Genomic DNA, 19,954 nt, shown 5'->3' with positions numbered 1-19,954 from the left:
TGCAGCATACAATTAGCCATTTCCTTTAAGGTGCGATTTTTCCTTTCAGCTACACCATTTTGTTGTGGAGTGTATGGAACAGTATGTTGCATTTGAATTCCATTTTCGGTGCAAAAGTTGATGAATGTGTTTTTAACATATTCTCCACCATTATCAGTTCTTAGCTTAAGAATTTGATGTCCAGATTGTTTTTCAACAAAGGCTTTGAAGGCCAAAAATGTGTTAAATACTTCGCTCTTGAGTTTTAAGAAGTATACCCAAGTGCGTCTGGAGAAATCATCAATGAAAGTTAAGAAATACTTGCAGCCAGAGAATGAAGCAACAGGAAGTGGACCACATAAATCACTGTGCACAAGCTGTAAAGGGCTGAGGCGTGCCAAGAGGCACGTTTTTCAAAACTGTCCCGATGATGTTTTCCGAGTACACATCCGGAACAAACACCATCTCTGCAAGATACCATAGGAAGACCTGTCACCATATTTTCTTTACATAGATGCTGAAGGGAGCGATAGTTTAAGTGACCAAATCGCTCATGCCAAAGTTTGCTCACTTCATCATTATGAGCAACAAATACTGAGGGAAGATTTGATGACCCAAAGTTGTGAAACTTATACAACCTTGTGGAATCATCAGCAATACCAGTAGCTAGAATCTGTTTAGGATCTCTTAGATCCTTGATTACAACATCATGAGGTGAAAATTCAACAATTTTACCTTCACCTGAATGAGTTATCTGATATACAGATAGAAGGTTGCAGGATAAGGTTGGAACACATAATACATCATTAAACTGACCATTGTCTAGATGAACAGTTCCAGTCCCTACAACATTAAGAGATCTATCATCACCAACATATATATTTTTGGTGTTACAATCATTTAAAGAAGAAAACATGGCTTTGTTTTTGGCCATGTGATAAGAGGCTCCAGAATCAATGAGCCACTCATGAGAATGAGAAGAAGAAGATACATTTAATGCATAACCAGACTGAGATGATTGACAACGACATGCAGAAAGTGCCATTCCTGAAGATGAAGTTGAAGTTGAAGTTGAAGAATGCTCCACATGGATGTTATGTTTCTTCATTGCGGCTTCCAAGGCTTCCATCTTCTTAAAGCATTTAGATTCTAAGTGGCCATCTCGATTACAAAAGTTACAATGTCTATCAGTCTTCTTCCATTTGTTTTTATTGGTCTTATCATTTTGCTGAAATGATCTTTCATTTTGAGGCTGAGTTTGCTTAGGACCCTTGTTTGGTTTAGGACCATTCTTTTTAGGATATGACTTCTTAGGATTCTTTGAATTTGGTTGCTGCTGGGCGGCTAACGCTTTCTTGGAAGAGTTTCCAAGATTAAGAAGACCAAGGTGTAAGAGTTTTTCTTGTTCTCTTATTAAAGAATCACAAAAAGAGTCAAAGGAAGGGGCCTTGTAGTCTTTTCCTTGACAAATGAAAGCTTCCCTTGTAGAATGGAAGGTGGAAACAAATACAGAGTAGGCTGGTCCCAACTTAGTAAGGATGGAATAAATAAGGTTACTATCTTCTTTCTTAACCTTAACACCTTCCAAGAGATATCTAAGGGTCTTGAATTTGGACAAGAAATCTTCAATGCAAGAAAAATTATTAGGATCCAATGTAAGCAACTCATTTTCAAGTTGATGGGCTCTAATTTCATTTTTAATCCCAAAAACTTTAGTGATTTGTTCCAATGCTTCATGAGGAGTCTCAAGTTCTGCAATATGGAATCTAAGATCAGGAGAAATAGACATCCCTATCAAACCACGTGCTTGATCTTGTCTATTTTCCCATTTTGCAGCCTTGTCTTCATCTTTTGGTTTCTTCTCTTGGTCTGTGGCTATTCTGTAGAGACCTTTACTTCTAAGTAAATCTTCCATGTAGGCTATCCATTGGAAGTAGTTAGTGCTGTCAAGAATGACTTGGCATGGACTTTCCATTTTTTTTTTAAACTGAAGCTGAAGATGCTGAAAGTAAGTGTTCCAATGGATAGATCTCGAAAAATTAGGCGGTTTTAAAAAAAACGGCTCTGAAAAAGGCTTCCGGATGAAGAAGTTATGGCTTTTTGAAAAAAAATTGTTGAAGTTGCCGGCAAAGTGCGCGAATGTGCGGAAATGAAAAAAATCCGCCCCCACAAAATGGAGACTTGAACCCAAGACCTCTACTCTCTTAAAATAGCTTTGAACCAATTGATCTATACAAAAAATTTGAGAGAGAGAGAGAGAGGGGGGGGGGGGGGCCTTGGTTTGCGTGCTTGCCTTGAGAAAGCTCTTTTTCCCTACAAAACACAAAACACAAAACCCAACACGGACATGCAAAGAAAACGAACCTTATGGCTCGAAGTTAGCTTTAGCCAAAAAACTAGATATTTTAAAAAAAAGAACCTTGCGGCTCAAAGTTAGCTTTAGCCGAAAAACTAAATATTTTTCTCAATGTTTCTGATTTTCCGAGATCACACTAAGGTGCAGGGAAAAGAGCATACGCATGAGAAAAATCCTTCCTTTCTGTTTCTGATTTGCCCAGATCGCACAGAGTCGCAGGGCAAAGAGCATACGCAGAAATGAAAGGTATAGATCCGGTTAAAAAAATCTAAATAAACCGAAACCGAAATAAGCAGAGAGAAAATAACAGTAAACTGCAAATAAACACTGTATACCTCCAGATCTTAAAAATGACGCAGCTAGGGCTACCGGAAACCTTTTCGCGTGAAACGAAAGGGGTTCCTCACTGGAACAGATGCTCCGAACACAACAGAGCAGTCCTCTCGGCCCGAAAGCAGTTAGAAACAACAGATCTAGGAAACAGCAGTCGGATGCAGTTCTACCGGCTTCAGATTTGGATCACCAACGGACGCGGCCCTCAAATAGCTCCGATACCATGTAGGAATTTACAGGGTAAGTTCCTCAGAAAGAACACCAAAAGGACACTGCTCACAACCAAATCACAGATCAATACACCAGTATTTTTGACGTGGTTAAAACCCTCAAAGAGGGAAACAGTCCACGGCCTGCGCCAACGTGGCTACTACAGGCAATTTATTAATCAAAGAATGAAAATTTACATAAGCTTCTCTCATGCACGGATTACCCGAACAATGACCCTCCATGCGATTTAAATAGAACTCATGGACCAATCGGGTGTCAAGCCACGGATCAAGTGTCGGTAATACCAAGGAGAGAGTGAACCGTTGGATCACTACATATCGTGACCGTCGGATTGTAAGTTACAAAATGTACAACGGTAAAGAAACACACTTTAGCTAACTCTATACCTAACTCTACACTAGACCAAGTTGAACTTAACTATATCCTATGTGTCGGAATATCCTAACATCCCCCCTTAAGAACAACTTGGGATAGGATTGAAGGATTTACAAATATGACACAATAGGAGAAGGAAGGAGGCACTAGAGCCTATTGTCACAATACCATGGGAAAATACCATGGGTGGAGGCCCCCAAGATCTAAAAATTGAATTGCCAGAAGAAAAAGTGGAGAAAGCCCAATAAACAAAACCACAAAGAAACTTTTTATTAAAACAGAGAATAAATGTAAAAGCTACATTGTGGTGGACAATCTGTCCTTTTACAAAATGTGACTTGTTACTTATAGTATTTTTCGGTTACAATACCATGGGTAAATTCCATGGGTGAATGAATACCATGGGTGGATGTTACAATACGATGGGAAAATACCATGGGTGAATGAATACCATGGGTGGATTTCACTTACAATACCATGGGTGGATGCCACTTACAATACCATGGGTTGATGAATACCATGGATTGATGCCATTTTCCGTTCGGATCATTACTTCCCCCTTAAGAAGCAATGGTCCCTATTGCATGAAGTTCCCTCATGCGAAGCCTTTGTTGAATATGAAGAGCCACTGAAGAGAAGGGTTTTATGTGGCTAACCCATAACCATGATGAACGAAGATTGAGGATAGATATACCATGTAATGCTTGTGACCAACTGTGATACTAACAATGTGCGGCCTAGAAAATGGACTTCGATGAAGTGCGGGTTTGTGGATGACTGATAACCATGATGAACAAAGATCTGAGAATAGAGATACGATGTAATGCTTGTGACCAACTGTGATACTGACAGTGTGTGACCTAGAAAATGGATTTTGATGAAGTGTGAGTTTGTGGATGACCCATAACTATGACAAACAAAGATTCAAGGATAGAGATACCTTGTAATACTTGTGACCAACTGTGATACTAACATTGTGCGGCCTAGCAAATGGACTTCGATGACAAGGATTTTGTGCGGTTGACCCATAACTGTGATGTTGGTTGTTGATGAAGTAGCAGGTGCCTACATAGACTAGGGTGGGAGGGCACGTCTGCAAAGAACCCAAGTCGAATGTTGCTATGTTGAAACTGATGAATGTGAAGCAGGTGCCTACTAAAGTTAAGTGGGAGGGCACGTCTCCAAAGGGAACCCACTCTGAATGCTGCTCTAGAATTCAAATAGACATAACTCGATCAATATAACTCAGAATATTTATTATAACCTGTTTTTGGAAATAGAAGGACCATTTTTCATCTTCTCATGTTTTGGAAATCCTTATCTGGATACTCTAGAATCTCAAATTCACGCTGCAACTTTTTTTTTTGTAAGCTACGATAGTTCCTTCTTTTTCTATTTATAAAGCAAGTTGTTCCATGTACAGAATTTTGGTGGCCTCAACTTGCCTAAATGGGAAACCAAGTATGTTGGCCACCTGAGTCTATTATATGCCATCCAGAAGCAAAATTTTACCAGTATTTCAATCCAAGCTAAATATACTTCACATCTAGAAACATTGTTCAGGTTCCGAACTAACATAAGACACAGGAAAAGAAAATCCTATCCACTAAAAACCCAGTAAAAACTGGAAACTAAAAAACTATTCCTTTCTATCATCTTTATCAGATTCCACAATAGCCGGTGCAGCAGCAGAGTCACCTGGCGCTGGAGATAGCTTCATTAGACATTGTTGGATCTCATCCAGCTTGCTGTCTTGCATTAACAAGATAATTTGCAGATTTTTTATGTCCTTTTTGATAGTGGGCATACCTTGTGCTATTTCTGCCACCTCCCCCGCCACCTGCTCTAGGGCTCTGGCCAGTAAACGCTTCATAACCCAGTACACGTGCAGGGCTTGTTTATATAGCGTCATCCTGCCTCTGGTGTGCCCTGGGTCAGGGACTATATCCCCCCATTCTTCCATTTCTGGCTCAGAATCTTCTTCCATGACACTATCCTCCATCTCCTGCATTAGTTGACGAATGTCAGCATCCGTCCCTTCTCTGTATGCATGAGCTTTTTCATGAATAGCTGTCTTGATTGATTTCATGCCTCTTCTCTGACCTGCCAATGTCAAAGTTGTAGGATCGCTATTAAATGGCTGGCTCTGGTGCCCTCTGCCCCCATGACCCCGGCCTCTACCCAAGCGTGCCATTTCTTCCTTTACAGACTCCTGCTTACAATTGTCAACAGAAAACGTTAGCATTCTAGGAACTTCAGTCTTTCTGTTAGTCAGCATATCCTTGTCTCTTAGCATTCCTTCCCCATTCTAGCCTCCCCCGACTCTCTGGAGAATCGAAGGTCTCTCCCCCCTTGGACTAAGGTTGGTGGTCAAGCCATCTGCCATACATTCTCCAGGCATGCCTATGCCCTGTTCCTCTCACTTCCTCTTAATGTAGTCCTCAAGCCTACCCTAACATAGCCCCTCCCCCGTGTTTCCCATCTTTCCCCCCTCCTCCAACATATTATGCTTAACAGAGTGGATTGTAAGGGGTAAGCCAAAGGAAACATACCCAGAATTGAGATCGGCCGCAGAAGATCCCGTCGCTCACACTGCTCTGATCTCCTCCTTCCTTCGTTACGATCTGAGATCTCTTTCTAAACCTACCACCCTCATGTAACCCTTCGCATCTACCCTACGTCTCATCCCACTACCACCATTGTTCCTGCCCACCTCTCCCCCCATACTCCTACAAATTTTCCTCCTTGAAATTCCCGCAGTCATGCAGGACGCCACCATGTCTAGTTGATCCAGCTTGCTGGCAGTAGGCAGGCGTCCTAGTCATCCTATCACATGCGATGTCTTCCTGCTCATACACTCCCCCTTTATCACCCCAATCGGGGCCCACCTGTATTTGTTATATTGATTTCGTGTCTTCATGGTAATCTTGGGCCACCTATATAAAACTTTGAATAATTAAACCTCTAATTATTGACTAAATAAATATTTTATTTAATAATGTTGTTTTTAGAAAAAATACATTTTAGTTAAATATTTTAATGAAAATGTTAAGATTAAATAAATAAACAAAATTTATAATTTATATATAATTTGACTAAGAAAATAAATAAATAAATATTTAGTTTCGAATTAACTGCACAAATATTCTAATTTACATAGATTAAAAGGTTAAAATTAAAAATCTATCCAGATATTATAATATAAAATAGATTAAAAAAAATTAATCAATATCAATAATTTATATATATATATATATATATAATTTGATTGGATAGTTCAAATGGTATCCACAAAGGCAATTGAAATGACAATCTTCGTCTTATGAATTATTGGGTCGTCCCGTGTTATGAAGTATTCATTTAGCTATCTAATTATATGTATCTATATTAAAAAAATATAGTATAAACTAGTAAATCTATATTCAAAGTTTTGAAAAATATGATATAGCTTTATCTATATTCTAAATATATTATTTTATTTGGGACTTTGTTTATGAAATTGCAAATTTGTTATTTGAGTCTCTTCTAATTTCGAATCACTCAATATGTTGAGTAATTACATTGTTGCATAGATAAACTAATCCAATTAATTACACAATTTCCACTATGAAAAGTATTACACAATTTCCACTATGAAAAGTATAATTTTACATTCTCTTTCTGTCATCATTTTGTCATTAGATTTATTCATTTATTTATTTATTTTTCTTTTTAGTTTTGTTTTTTTAGTTTTTACATGTATTTATATATCATTCTATTTTTCAAATTGTAATGTTTTTTATTTTAATTTAGTTATATTTAGACTACGCTGTAAGTATTAGCTAATTATTATTAAACTTATTTTTGTCATATAATGTTTGTATAATTGATATATATTTCAACATCACAAAAATTTGGAATTCCATTAAAAAAACATCTTTCTAAGTAATTAAGGCATATATCTCACCATGATTAATGTGCATGATTAGGAAGGATATACCAAATCTTTACTTAAGATTGATAATTTTATAGTATCCATTATTTTTTATTTAAATCATAAATCAAGTTATTATAATTTTTATATTTAATTTGTTTATTTTTTTAATATTTAATTAGTTTATTTTTATGATTTGATATTATAATAAAGTATTTTTAAAAATCTATTATTATTAGTTTATTTTAAATATTTTTATAATTATTAATATTATTTAATTGTTATGATTATTGTTAATTAATTAATTATTTTTTATTTCACTATTACATTTTATAATTATTTTTTAAGATTTTAATAATTATAAATAAGTCGAAATCTTATTCTTATTTTATGTTATATTTGTTATTCAGATATTCATTTAAATGATTTTATAATAATTACAAATAATTTGAAAACTTATTCTTATTTTAGTTTCATATTTGTTATTCAGATATTCATTTAAATGATTTGTTTTATTATTTGTGAATATTTATAATAATTTTATTATAATAAACTAGACAACTGAAATCTTTATTGAATGAATCAATTCTTTCTATTAAGATTAAATGAAATGGAGTGCACAGTTGATCAAAAAAATATTGCTCCAAATATTAACTAAGATGAAATTATAATTTTATAAGATTTTTATTATGTATATATATTTTATTTTTGCATGATTCTGTTAAAGAAATATAAATTTGCATTCTTCAGTTTAGTTAATGATATAATTCTAATTAGTTATATAATGTATGTAACTTTTTACTTCTAAAAAATTATGAGATAAAAATAATTATATTATAGTTTTTAGTGAGTCAAAATTCTAAAAGTGAATTACTGATGAGATTGCTTATAAGTGAGATTTTTTTTTTGTAAATTCAGGTTTATTTTCCGATCTAATTTGTTTTATAGGGATTCAACAAAATCACAAGTTTGAAGGGTGAATTCTTCACAATCTAAGAGCCCCATGGGTTTCCAAACTAATTTGTCATGTTGGGATTCAATGAAATCACAAGTTTGACTGGCAAACTCTTCACAATCTAAGAGCCCTATGGGTTTCCAATCTAATTTGTTCGGTAGGGATTCAATGAAATCACAAGTTTGACAGGCAAACTCTTCACAATCTAAGAGCCCCATGAGTTTGGGAGCTAAATCCATATATGCAATCAGAAAACTAGTTTAAACAATACAAATCAAGATTTCAGCACAAATTATCTAAAAGCCCCATGGGTTTGGGTGCTAAATCCATATATACAGTCAAAAAACTAGTTTAAACAACACCATTCAAGATTTCAGCACAATTTTTTTTCATCAAATTCATATCACATTACCTAGAAAATTCCAAAAAATCTCACTTATAAACAACTCCTTTACCAATTATATTTATTCATTAATACATTAAAAATTTAATTTATTCAAAAATAATTTTTATAAATTTAATTTATTCAAAAATAATTTTTATAATATTTATGTATAAAATATACATTTAAAATATTATACAAATAGAACATTATTTAATTTGAAAGTTATTCTTAGTGTTACACCATAATACATCAGGAAAAAAAAAACAACAATAACTACTAAAGACCTACATTAAAATGGGGATTCGAGGCAGTACCAAATCTAAGATACCTACATTAAAGTGGGGATTCGAGGCAGTACCAAATCTAAGATGGTCCATATGTAAGATAACAAATTGACTTATCGAAAAGGCACGATGTAGTAGAGTATGAAAAATATGTGATTCATACACTGAATATCATTTATTGTGGAGAATATTGTAAAAGAATCTTTTGAACTTAAATCTTATATCAATTCAATTCGAAAGTGATAGCTTTTAAATTATTTATTCGGTATATAAATACTGAAAGTGAGATAAAAGCGGAAAATATTTTTCCTTATGACAATATCATTTATTGCAGAGAAGATTGTAAAAGAATATTTTAAACTTAAATTTTATATTAATTTGAAAGTGAGAGGTTTTAAATGATTTATTTGGTATATAAATATTGAAAGTGAGGTGAAAGCGATAAGCTTTGGATGAAATATTTTTTCCTATGACAATAAAACTTATTGCGGAGAAGATTGTAAAAGAATATTTTGAACTTAAATCTGAGTGAAAGTTTTGGATGATTTATTATGTTATTGTGTGACTTATAAGATTGGTGGCATTATATTACTTTAGACTGTACATTAATTTTTTTTGGAGGCATATAAAAACTTTATTGAAACTTTGGTTTTGTAGTTTTTTATGTAGCTAACGTAGGTCCGCCATTGCATTACAGTTGCAGAACCAAAGGCATGAGGTCCACATGAATGCTATTAGTTGTGGGGACGCAAGTAGAATTTAAGTAACAATAAAAACTCCGACATCATTTAAATCAAAAGGAAGATGTTTATAGAGAAATGAAAGTTAAATAATAAGATCAAATTTAATTATTCCAAATAATAATAATAATAAATTAAAAATTAAAATAAATTGAATAAAAATTAAATAAATATGAAATAAAGGAATACATCAAATCTCGCTAGCACAATGGGTTAAGGATGGGCCTTGTCGGCAAGGCCACCCAAGATCAAACCTCATGGGGGGTGATTGTGCCTTGTGCTAGGGGGAGGATACATGCTAAAATATCCAGTCAGCTAAGGGCTGGTGTGGCCTAGGCTGCGTGCGGTCCCCGAGTGACTTTAATGACTTAGATGCCCCTAGGTCATAGCTCCTCAAGCCACAGGTCAAGCCTGGGGGATCACAAACAACTTAACAAACAAACAAAAAATGAAATAAAGGAATACCATAAATTCTGATTAAATAAGTAAATAACTATTATAAAAACTTAGGAGGACAAGGCAAGGAGCAAACACCTGCTAATCCTCCAACCAACATCTCTTTTCAGATTGATATGCCTCCTTTCAATTTTCAAGGCCTCCCTAAACTTATGGTGATGAAAACGATCATTCCTTGTAATGACCCTAGCCTATTCAAGGCAGATGTGATGTTTTGTCTTTTCCGCATGTTCTGCCAAAGCGAAGGAGTGGGACCTTCCATTTTTTATGTCAGTTGTGTGCTCATGAATTCTCTAATTAATTAAGCAGACAGTTTCACCAATGTACGAAGTCCCAAAGAAGCATGGGATGACATAAACACCTTTTCCATCTTTAGGGTTTAGAAGGTCCTTCACTAGTCTTAGGGAGCTTCAGATAGTGTTTAGGGGCCTAAATGTCGAAGGAACTTTATGCTTCTTCGGGATCTTAGCAATCTTATCAGTGGTTCCTTGGATAAACGGAAGCTGTACCCTTGAAAACTAATTTTTAAGATATTTTTTAATCCTATGACCTTTTTTAGCCTTAAGGAAGGCTATAAGACACCACTGCCTACTATAATCATTCTTATTAAAAACATTAAGGAGATGGGTGTTTTCATCATTGAGGTGGTTTTCATTAGAAACTCGTAATGCCCGAGTGGCTAAGGTGTTGAGAACACCTAAATTTTGATCGAGGAAATGATGCGAAATAGCATGAACATATTATCCAATGTGAGTTTTCTTTCGAAAAACCTGGTAGTAGAAAGAAACATCATCTCTTTTTTAAATGGGAATGTCAAGGAAAGGTAGGATGCCATCAATTTCACATTCCATAGTAAATTTTATGGAACTAGATTGATTGTTAAGATGCTGGAAAAAGAGCTCCAACTTTTCCTGACCAGGAGACCAGATGACGCAAGTGTCATCCACAAACCTTTTCCAAAGCTTAGGCTGGAATAGATTTGAGTACAAGGCCTTAGATTCAAATTCCTCCATGAATAAATTAGCCACAACTGGGTAAAGAGGGGAACCCATGGCAACGCCAAAAGTTTGTTCATAAAATTCACCTACAAAACTTAAGGAAGTAGAATTAAGATGGATTTTAACCAAATATGTTGTATCTATATCAGTAATGCACTTGATGACTTCAATCGCCTCGTTAACGAGGATATTAGTGTACAAGGAGACCACATCAAAACTCACCAAATTATCACCTAGATCCATACTTATACCCTTTAATTCATTGACAAACGAAGATGAATCTTTGACAAAGGATTAAGTCTAGCCAATAAGAGGTTTTAGCTTATTGGCTAGAAACTTAGCAAGAAGATAGGTAGACCCTTTAATGTTGTTGAAAATGGGGCACAGGGGATCCCCTTCCTTACGGATATTTGGAAGACCATAAATCCTAGGATTGAGAGGGCTACTCTCAATTAGCTTCTAGCTAAGGGAGCTAACAATGCTACTAGATTTTATGGCTAGAGAAATTGTTTTAGAAATATTTTTTAAGGGATTCTTATTAAGTTTTTTGTAGCTCCTGCTATTACAAAAGTGATCTAACATTTTTATCTGGTAATCATCCTTATCTAAGATAACATCAGCTCCCCCTTTGTCATATTTAAGAACAATGATGTCCTTGTTATTGTTCAAAGATTTGAGAGCCTCAAACTCAAGTTTGCTAAGGTTATTCTTAGGGGGATTAGCCTTTCTCCAGAAACTGGAAGTCTTGTCTTATGATATCCTTAGTAGCATCTGGTAAGTCTCTTATCCTGAATTCAATGTCACAGATAATCTCTTCCAATGTTATTTTTCTAGGAGCAGCGGAAAATTTTAAACCTTTCTCTAAAAGACTATAACAGGAGGATCAAAAGAAAAACTAGAAAGATTAACAACTCTATTATTAAAGGGGGTGAAAGAAATTTTGTTTTTATTATTAATATTGTTGCAGGAATCAATAGAAAAGAGATTATTATTATTATTATTATTATTATTATTATTATTATTATTATAAAAGAGATTATTATTATTATTAGTATTATTAATCGCAATTTTGTTGTTATTATTGTGATCATCCAAGATATTAGAAATAAAAGGAGAGGAATGAGACGAGGAGTCCGAATGGGAAGAATACACTGACATGCATGGAGGATTGAGGTTAATGGAAGAAGGCAGAGGATTTAAGGCACAACAGGAGAAGGAATAAAGCAAGAGCTTAGGATCAGTGTTCAAAGCCAACCATTGATTGGACGGATCTGTGACAGATTGATCACCTGGACAAGCTAGATTCAAAGAACACAGGGACAATTGGGGATAATTAACAGGCATGCATGCCTCATTGTTTGATATTGCAGGATGCTTCAAGGGGCATCTAGGATCGAAGAATAACAACAGGTAGACTTCGACAGGAGGGCTATCAGAAGAGGATTGACCAACCAATGGCAATTCATTGGATGGAGGTGAGCACAAAGGATTGGGAGCAATGTTTGAAGTTGAACCTTAGTTGGAGGGACCAGAAAAGGAGCGACCTATAGAATGAGTGGAATGAGAACAATCCACAATGTTGAAGAACTATGGATGCTCCAGATGAATGGATGAGAGAGGAGGAACGAGAAGAAGAATTTTAGAATATAGAGAGCTACATTCTTTGAATCCGGCTTGCCTTGGTGATCAATCTATCACGAGTCCCTCCAATCAATGGATGGTTTCGAACACCGATCCCATGATCTCGCTTTATTTTGTCTCCTATTGTAACTTAGATCATCACCCTTCTTTTGTTAACCCCTTTCATCCATGGCTATCATCCCATTCTTCCCATTTGAGCTCCTTGTCTCATTCCTCTCCTTTTAATTCTAATATCTTGGATCAGCACAATAGTAACAACAAAATTGTGATTAATAATAATAATAATAATCTCTTTTATATTAATAATAATAATAATAATAATATAAACTCATTTCTATTTACTCTAACACTAATAATAAAAATAAAATTTCTTTCACCCCTTTTAATAATAGAGTTGTTAATCTTTCCATTTTTTCTTTTGATCCTCCTCTTTATAGTCTTTTAGGGAAAGGTTTAAATTTTTCCCTTGCCCCTAGAAAAATCATACTGGAAGAGATTATCTATGACATTGAATTCGGGATAAGGGACTTACCACACTCTACTAAGGATACCATAAGACAAGAATATGCAGTTGTCCTAAGAAACGCTAAGCCCTCAAGAAAAACCTTAGCAAACCCGAGTTTGAGGCTCTCAAAGCTATGAACGATAACAAGGACATCGTTGTTCTTAAAGCTGACAAAGGGGGAGTTGTCATTATCTTAGATAAGGATGATTACTCGATAAAAGAGTTAGATCACCTTTGTAATAGTAGAAGCTACATAAAACTTAATAAGAATCCCTTAAAGAATATTTCCAAAATAGTTTCTCTAGCCATAAAATCTAGTAGCACTGTTAGCTCCCTAGTAGCACTGTTAGCGAGAAGTTGATTAAGAGTAGCCCTCTCACTCCTAGGATTTAAGGTCTTCCAAAGATCCATAAGGAAGGGGCTCCCCTACATCCCATTGTCAACACCATTGGATGGCCGACAAATTATAAACAGGAAAGCAACAAATTACATATATAACCGTAAATACAGAGATGTGACAAAAATGACACTTCATTTAATTAATATCAAATAATGAAATTCGCTTACAAATAGAATGGAAATAAGCTAGCTCGGGCGATGGTAGCTTATCTCTGAGAAGCGATGTGGTGGCTACATGCCTCTGAATTGTATTACAATGAGGCTCAAGGGCCTATTTATTATGGAACAAGAAGGGAAAAACATAAACAACCAAAATTCTAACCCCAGGAGATGGAACACCATTATTTTGTGGGCCTCGTTGGGGTAAGTTGGGTAGCCAACTTCCTAGTGTTAGTTGATTCATTTATTATTATTAAAAATGAATCAATAATAATAAATTTAAGATAATATAGTTTAATTATTTTTCCCAAAATTTAAGTGGACATTTTTTTCATAATTATATGGATAGGTTTGGGAGATGTAGTTGTGACGTACTAGATCAAAATAAAAATAATAAAATATATTGTGGATTCAATTAAAAAATAATAAAAATAATAAATGGATTTAATTGGATTTGTTATCTTTTAATTTTGTTTTAACTTATAAATTTACAAATTTAATATATATATATATATATATATATATATAACATTTACAAAGCAAAATATTTCACACCATATAATTGAGAGAATTTTTTGTGACTAACACTGTGTGAAGGATTTTTTAATCCTGTCACAAGCAAGTGTTGTGAATTCTTTTGTAGAATGAAGATATGAATTAGTCATTAATAAATAATAATAAAATAATAAACTATTAATATATTACTATATTCCTTGAAGAATAAAATAAATTAGAAACAATAATTAGATGATAAATGAAAGTGTCAATTCAGCAAATTAAATAAATTAACTAATTAAAGAAAAATACATAATTAAAAGGAAAAAGTACTATATTTAAATAAAATAATTAACCATAAGAACACAGATTCATCTAATAAATCTATACAAAATTTAGATATTTAATTAATAAACATATAATTAGACATAAAAATATGTTTATATAAAAATGTAAAAAATATAACTAATAAAATCTACTTTACCATATAAATTAAAATAATAATTCACATTAAATTAATTAATACAAATATAAAAGTTAATAATTCTTTTCTATTTTTATATACAATTTCATTGGGCAGTTCAAATGGTGCCCAACATAGCTAGTTGAATTGACAATCTTCATGTTATGAATTATTGGGTCACGTTATAAAGTATTAATTTAGCTATCTAACTGTATATATCTATATAAAAAATATAGTATAAACTAGTAAAACTATATTCAAAGTTTTGCGAAGTATGATATGGACTATCCATATTCTGACTATATTATTTTAATTGGGACTTTGATTATGAAACTGCAAAATTGTTGTTTGTGTCTCTTCTAACTTCGAATCACTCAATATGTTGCATAATTAGATTGCTTCATATGACTGTTGCATAGCTAAAGTTTTCTTGTAACCAATCCAATTAATTACACAACTTCCATCCTGAAAAGTTTAAGTTGATATTACCTTGATGTCATCATTTTTTGTTCCATTCAATATGGCAGTTTAATTAGAAATTCATTTTTTAAATATATGTTTATAGTTTCTATTTTTTTTGTAATCTCTTGTTTTCTAGTTTTACCTCTTTTTCTTCTAATTTTGGTTTGTGGTTTCTACATACACTTAAATAGGCTTTCATTTTTCCAAATCTTAATTGTTTTTTACTTTAATTTAGCTATATTTAGACTAGACTGCAAATACTAGCTAATTATTATTAAACTTATTTTTAACATTTAATGTTTCTAATATGGTATCATTAGTATGAACATTATAAAACAAGGTAATATTTCAACATCACAAGGATTTGGAGTTGGAGTGTTCAAAGGAACATCCTTCAAAATAATTAACACATATTTCACCATGATTAATGTGCATGATTAGGAAGGATATAGCAAATCTTTACTTACAATTGATAATTTTATAGTATGCATTATTTTTTGTATTTAGATTTCTCTCATCCATAATAAATTAAGCAAAGTCTTTCGGTAGAAATCACATAAGAGAAATTTTTGGTTGACGCGTTTCAAACCAAGTGTGGTTCATCATGAGGACCAAATGAAGACGCAAACCATGGCAAAGGCTTAAATAGAGAGAAATGCAGAGACCAAAATTTCAAGTAAGGACTATATTTGAACAATAATATTTAAATTATGATATTAATTAATTAATATGTTAAAAACAAATATTATTAAGTAACGGCTATATTAAATGGCTAGATTTTGAAAAATAATATTTAAATTATGATATTAATTTATTAAAACCAAATATTAACCAGTAACGACTATATTAAATGGCTAGTTTTTGAAAAATAATATTTAAATTAATTTATTAAAATCAAATATTAAAAAAACTAACAAGAAAAAAATCGAAGTCAAAATCCAAACAAGTACGGAAGTCAAAAATTATAAAAATGAGTCAAGACCCTATCGAGACAAGCTCATTTGATAAATAAAAATAATTAATAGAAATAAAATAAACTAAATTAAAAATAATTAATGGAAAGTAAATAAAATAAAACAAAAATTTACACAAGTCAAAAGAAATATATATAAAACCCCGGATGCGGGTGATGACCTGTCAAGGGGGGACGTGCCACATGCCCAGCATGTGCCGCCCCGTGGTAACCTTAATGAGCCTGGTTCGACCGCCGTCACAGTATAATGGTTAAGCAGAGAAGCAAAGGGCATTCAATGCAAGGCAGAGGTTCTCGATGGTGGCGCAGAGTGCAGTTAATGCTCGGATGCAGAGAGGGAATGGCACACGTTATCAACAGAGGATGTGGGTGCATTGGCAGGTTAAAGTTAGACGGGTGCGAGAGCAGAGAGGCTGCGAGGTGGTGGATGTTAGGCCTCTTGCTGCAATTCAAGCTGTGGTCGGCCGCTGCAATTCAGGTTGTAGCCGGAAGCAGAGGAGGCAATTCGAGGGGTTTCTGGTTCAATTGGATGCGAGAAGGGCTAACTCGCGTGCAGGAGGAGGGTGCTCAGAAATCGTTCCATTGGTGTGGGCATACGCGGGTGGCAACAAAGAAAACATGGTCAAATTACGGGAGCGACAGCCCAGCAGACGAGGACCAGGGAGAGGATCCTCTTCTCGAACCCCTGCAGCAGACGAGCATCACCATTGTTGTTGCTGCTACTGTCATAGGCGGGCAAGAGCCACACAGCTCCCATGTGGGCAATTCTTGGAGGTCGGTAGCTCAAGCGAGGGAGGGCCATTGCTTCCGGCATTTGGCTCGGTGGTGTTCACTTTGGGTAGCTCAATGGACAATGCAGGAGTCAAAGCCCACATTTCTGTTCTCTTCACAAAAATCCCTGAAGATTCTGGAGCCGGAAATCCTCTGGGCACGATGGAGCAACCTCCAGAAGGCTCGGGTAAGGACGCGATGGAGAAGCCTCCAGGAAGTTCCGGTAAGGACAGCCCTGTTAAGGAAACTACTGAGGTGCTGCCACCGAATGAGGCAGGCAATTTGGGGGAGGAGATTGTGCAACGCACCTCACCCCCATTGGGGCCAGCACCTCCGGGCATTGATGAGGACAAGTGGAAAGCGATGTGGGAAGGAGTCCCTAAGGGACGGGGATGGTGCTACGTGGTGGAAGATCCAAGCCTCTGCGAGGACCAGGACACTGAGCCTCGACTCCATTCGGTTCCTCCTCTCTCAGCTAGAAACCAGGGCTAATGCTTTTGCGGGTATGTCGGTTCTGGATTTCACTATGCTTGCTGGTTGGCAGTTTCTGAGTCTGTCTTTCTGGTTTATGTATGTCGAGTCTAGTCTCAATTCTCTTTACTGTTGGGTTCAGTTAGTGTATGTCGGAAGCCCTTGCGTGGGCGGTCTTGGGTCTGTTCAGAGTAATGAGGTCCCTTAGCATGCTGACTCTCACATCCTTTGGGCCTCCAGTAGCAAATAGATTTTGGAGGGTCTCTGTTAGTATGGAAGGTAATTTTGGAAGGTCTGTAGGTGCTGCCCCTGTGAGGGAGCTTTTTGTCTCAAGGTTAAACTATCCAAGGTGCAACTGCTGGCCCTGGAATGCCTGTCTCACTGTCTGTAATGTTTATTTGTAAATATAATACAATAGCCTAGATAGTCTTTTAACGATAAAAAAAAAAGAAATATATATAAAAATAAATAAGAAATATATATATATATATATATATATATATATATATATAGATATATATATATATATATATATATAGATATATATATATATATATATATATATATATATATATATATATATATATATATATATATATATATATATATATATATATATATATATACAAAGAAAAATAAACAATAAATAAAACAAGGTCAACAACAAAATATGCGACTGAGACCCATTAAACAAATAACAAAAATACTAAAAGGAGTTAAGAACAAATATGATGATCAAATACTTAAGAAAACACGAAGGGTCAAGAAAATAAACTCTATTGAAGAATAAATCAACAACAAATACAATAAAAAGGACACCAATACCTACATAGATAAACAAACAAACAAAATAAATCCCAAAAAGAAACCTAAAAAACTAGGAGGACAGGACAGGGACCCAACTTCTACTAATATTCCAACTATCATCTCTATTCAAATTATTGGGTTTTTTTCAATTTCTAGGGCCTCCCTCAATTTACGATGAAAGCAATGACTAGCCCTAGCAACGACTTGGGCATCATCAATGCAGATGTGATGCTTAGATTTATCTGCACGCTCTATCAAAGCAGAGGAGTGGGTCCTGCCATGCTTGATGTGAATGGCATGCTCATGAATCCTTTGATTAATCGAGCAACCAGTCTCACCAATGTAGGGAATCCCACAAGAGCATGTGATAACGTAAACACCCTTCATATCCCATGCTCCTGTGGGACTCCCTACATTGTTGAGACTAGTCGCTCTGTCAATCAAAGGATTTGTGGGCATGCCACTGCCATCAAGCATGGCAGGACTCACTCCTCTGCTTTGGCAAAGCATGCAGATAAATCTAAGCATCACATCTGCATTGAGGAGGCTCAAGTCATTACTAGGGTTAGTCATTTCCATCATTGTAAATTGAGGGAGGCCCTAGAAATTGAAAAAAGACCCAATAATTTGAATAGAGACGATAGTTGGAATATAGTAGAAGTTGGGTCCCTGTCCTATTTTCCTAGTTTTTTAGGTTTCTTTTTGGGATTTATTTTGTTTGTTTGTTTATCTATGTAGGTATCGATGTCCATTTTATAGTATTTGTTGTTGATCTATTGTTCATTAGAGTTTATTTTCTTGACCCTTCGTGTTTTCTTAAGTATTTTATCATCCTATTTGTTCTTAACTCCTTTTAGTATTTCTGTTATTTGTTTAATGGGCCTCAGCCCCATATTTTATTGTTGACCCTGTTTTATTTATTGATTATTTTTCTTTGAATATATATATATATTAATTATTTTTAATTTAGTTGATTTTATTTCCATTAATTACTTTTATTTATTAAATGATCTTTTCTCGATTAGGGTCTTGACTCATTTTTATAATTTTTGACTTCCCTTCTCATTTGGAGTTTGATTTTGAATTTTCTTGTTAGTTTTTTTTTTAATATCAGATTTTAATAAATTAATTTAAATATTATTTTTCAAAAACTAGACATTTAATATAGTCATTACTTATTAATATTTGTTTTTAATAAATTAATAAACTAATATCATAATTTAAACATTGTTTTTCAAAAACTAGTCGTTTAATATAGTCATTACTTAATAATATTTGTTTTCAATATATTAATAAATTAATATCATAATTTAAATATTATTGTTCAAATATAGTTGTTACTTGAAATTTTGATCTCTACATTGCTCCCTATTTAAGCCTTTGCCATGGTCTGCTTCTTCATCTAGTCCTAATAATGAACCACGCTTGTTGGTTCGAATAACATAGACCAAAAATTTCTCTTATATGATTTCTACTGAAAAACTTTGTTTAATATACATTATATTTTATTTATATCATAAATCAAATTATTATAATTTTTATATTTAATGTGTTTAATTTTTTAATATTTAATTGATTTATTTTTTTATTATTTAATTGATTTGAAATTATAATAAAGTATTTTTAAAAATATATTATTTTTATTTTTATTATTTTAAATATTTTTATGATGATGATGATGGTGGTGGTTAACTTCTACTGAGACCAAACATTGGTCTATCGGACCTAAAGAAACAAATTATTTATTTTGATTTAAGATTTTATTCCTATGCTCAAAAAGCTTGGAGAGAAGCCTCCCAAACT

The sequence above is a fragment of the Pinus tabuliformis genome, chromosome 3_2 (genome assembly GCF_031772625.1).
Source record: "Pinus tabuliformis cultivar Carrire ecotype Pingquan chromosome 3_2, CPIR1, whole genome shotgun sequence".
NCBI lineage: Eukaryota > Viridiplantae > Streptophyta > Pinopsida > Pinales > Pinaceae > Pinus > Pinus tabuliformis.
Note: the sequence above shows the minus strand (reverse complement) of the source record.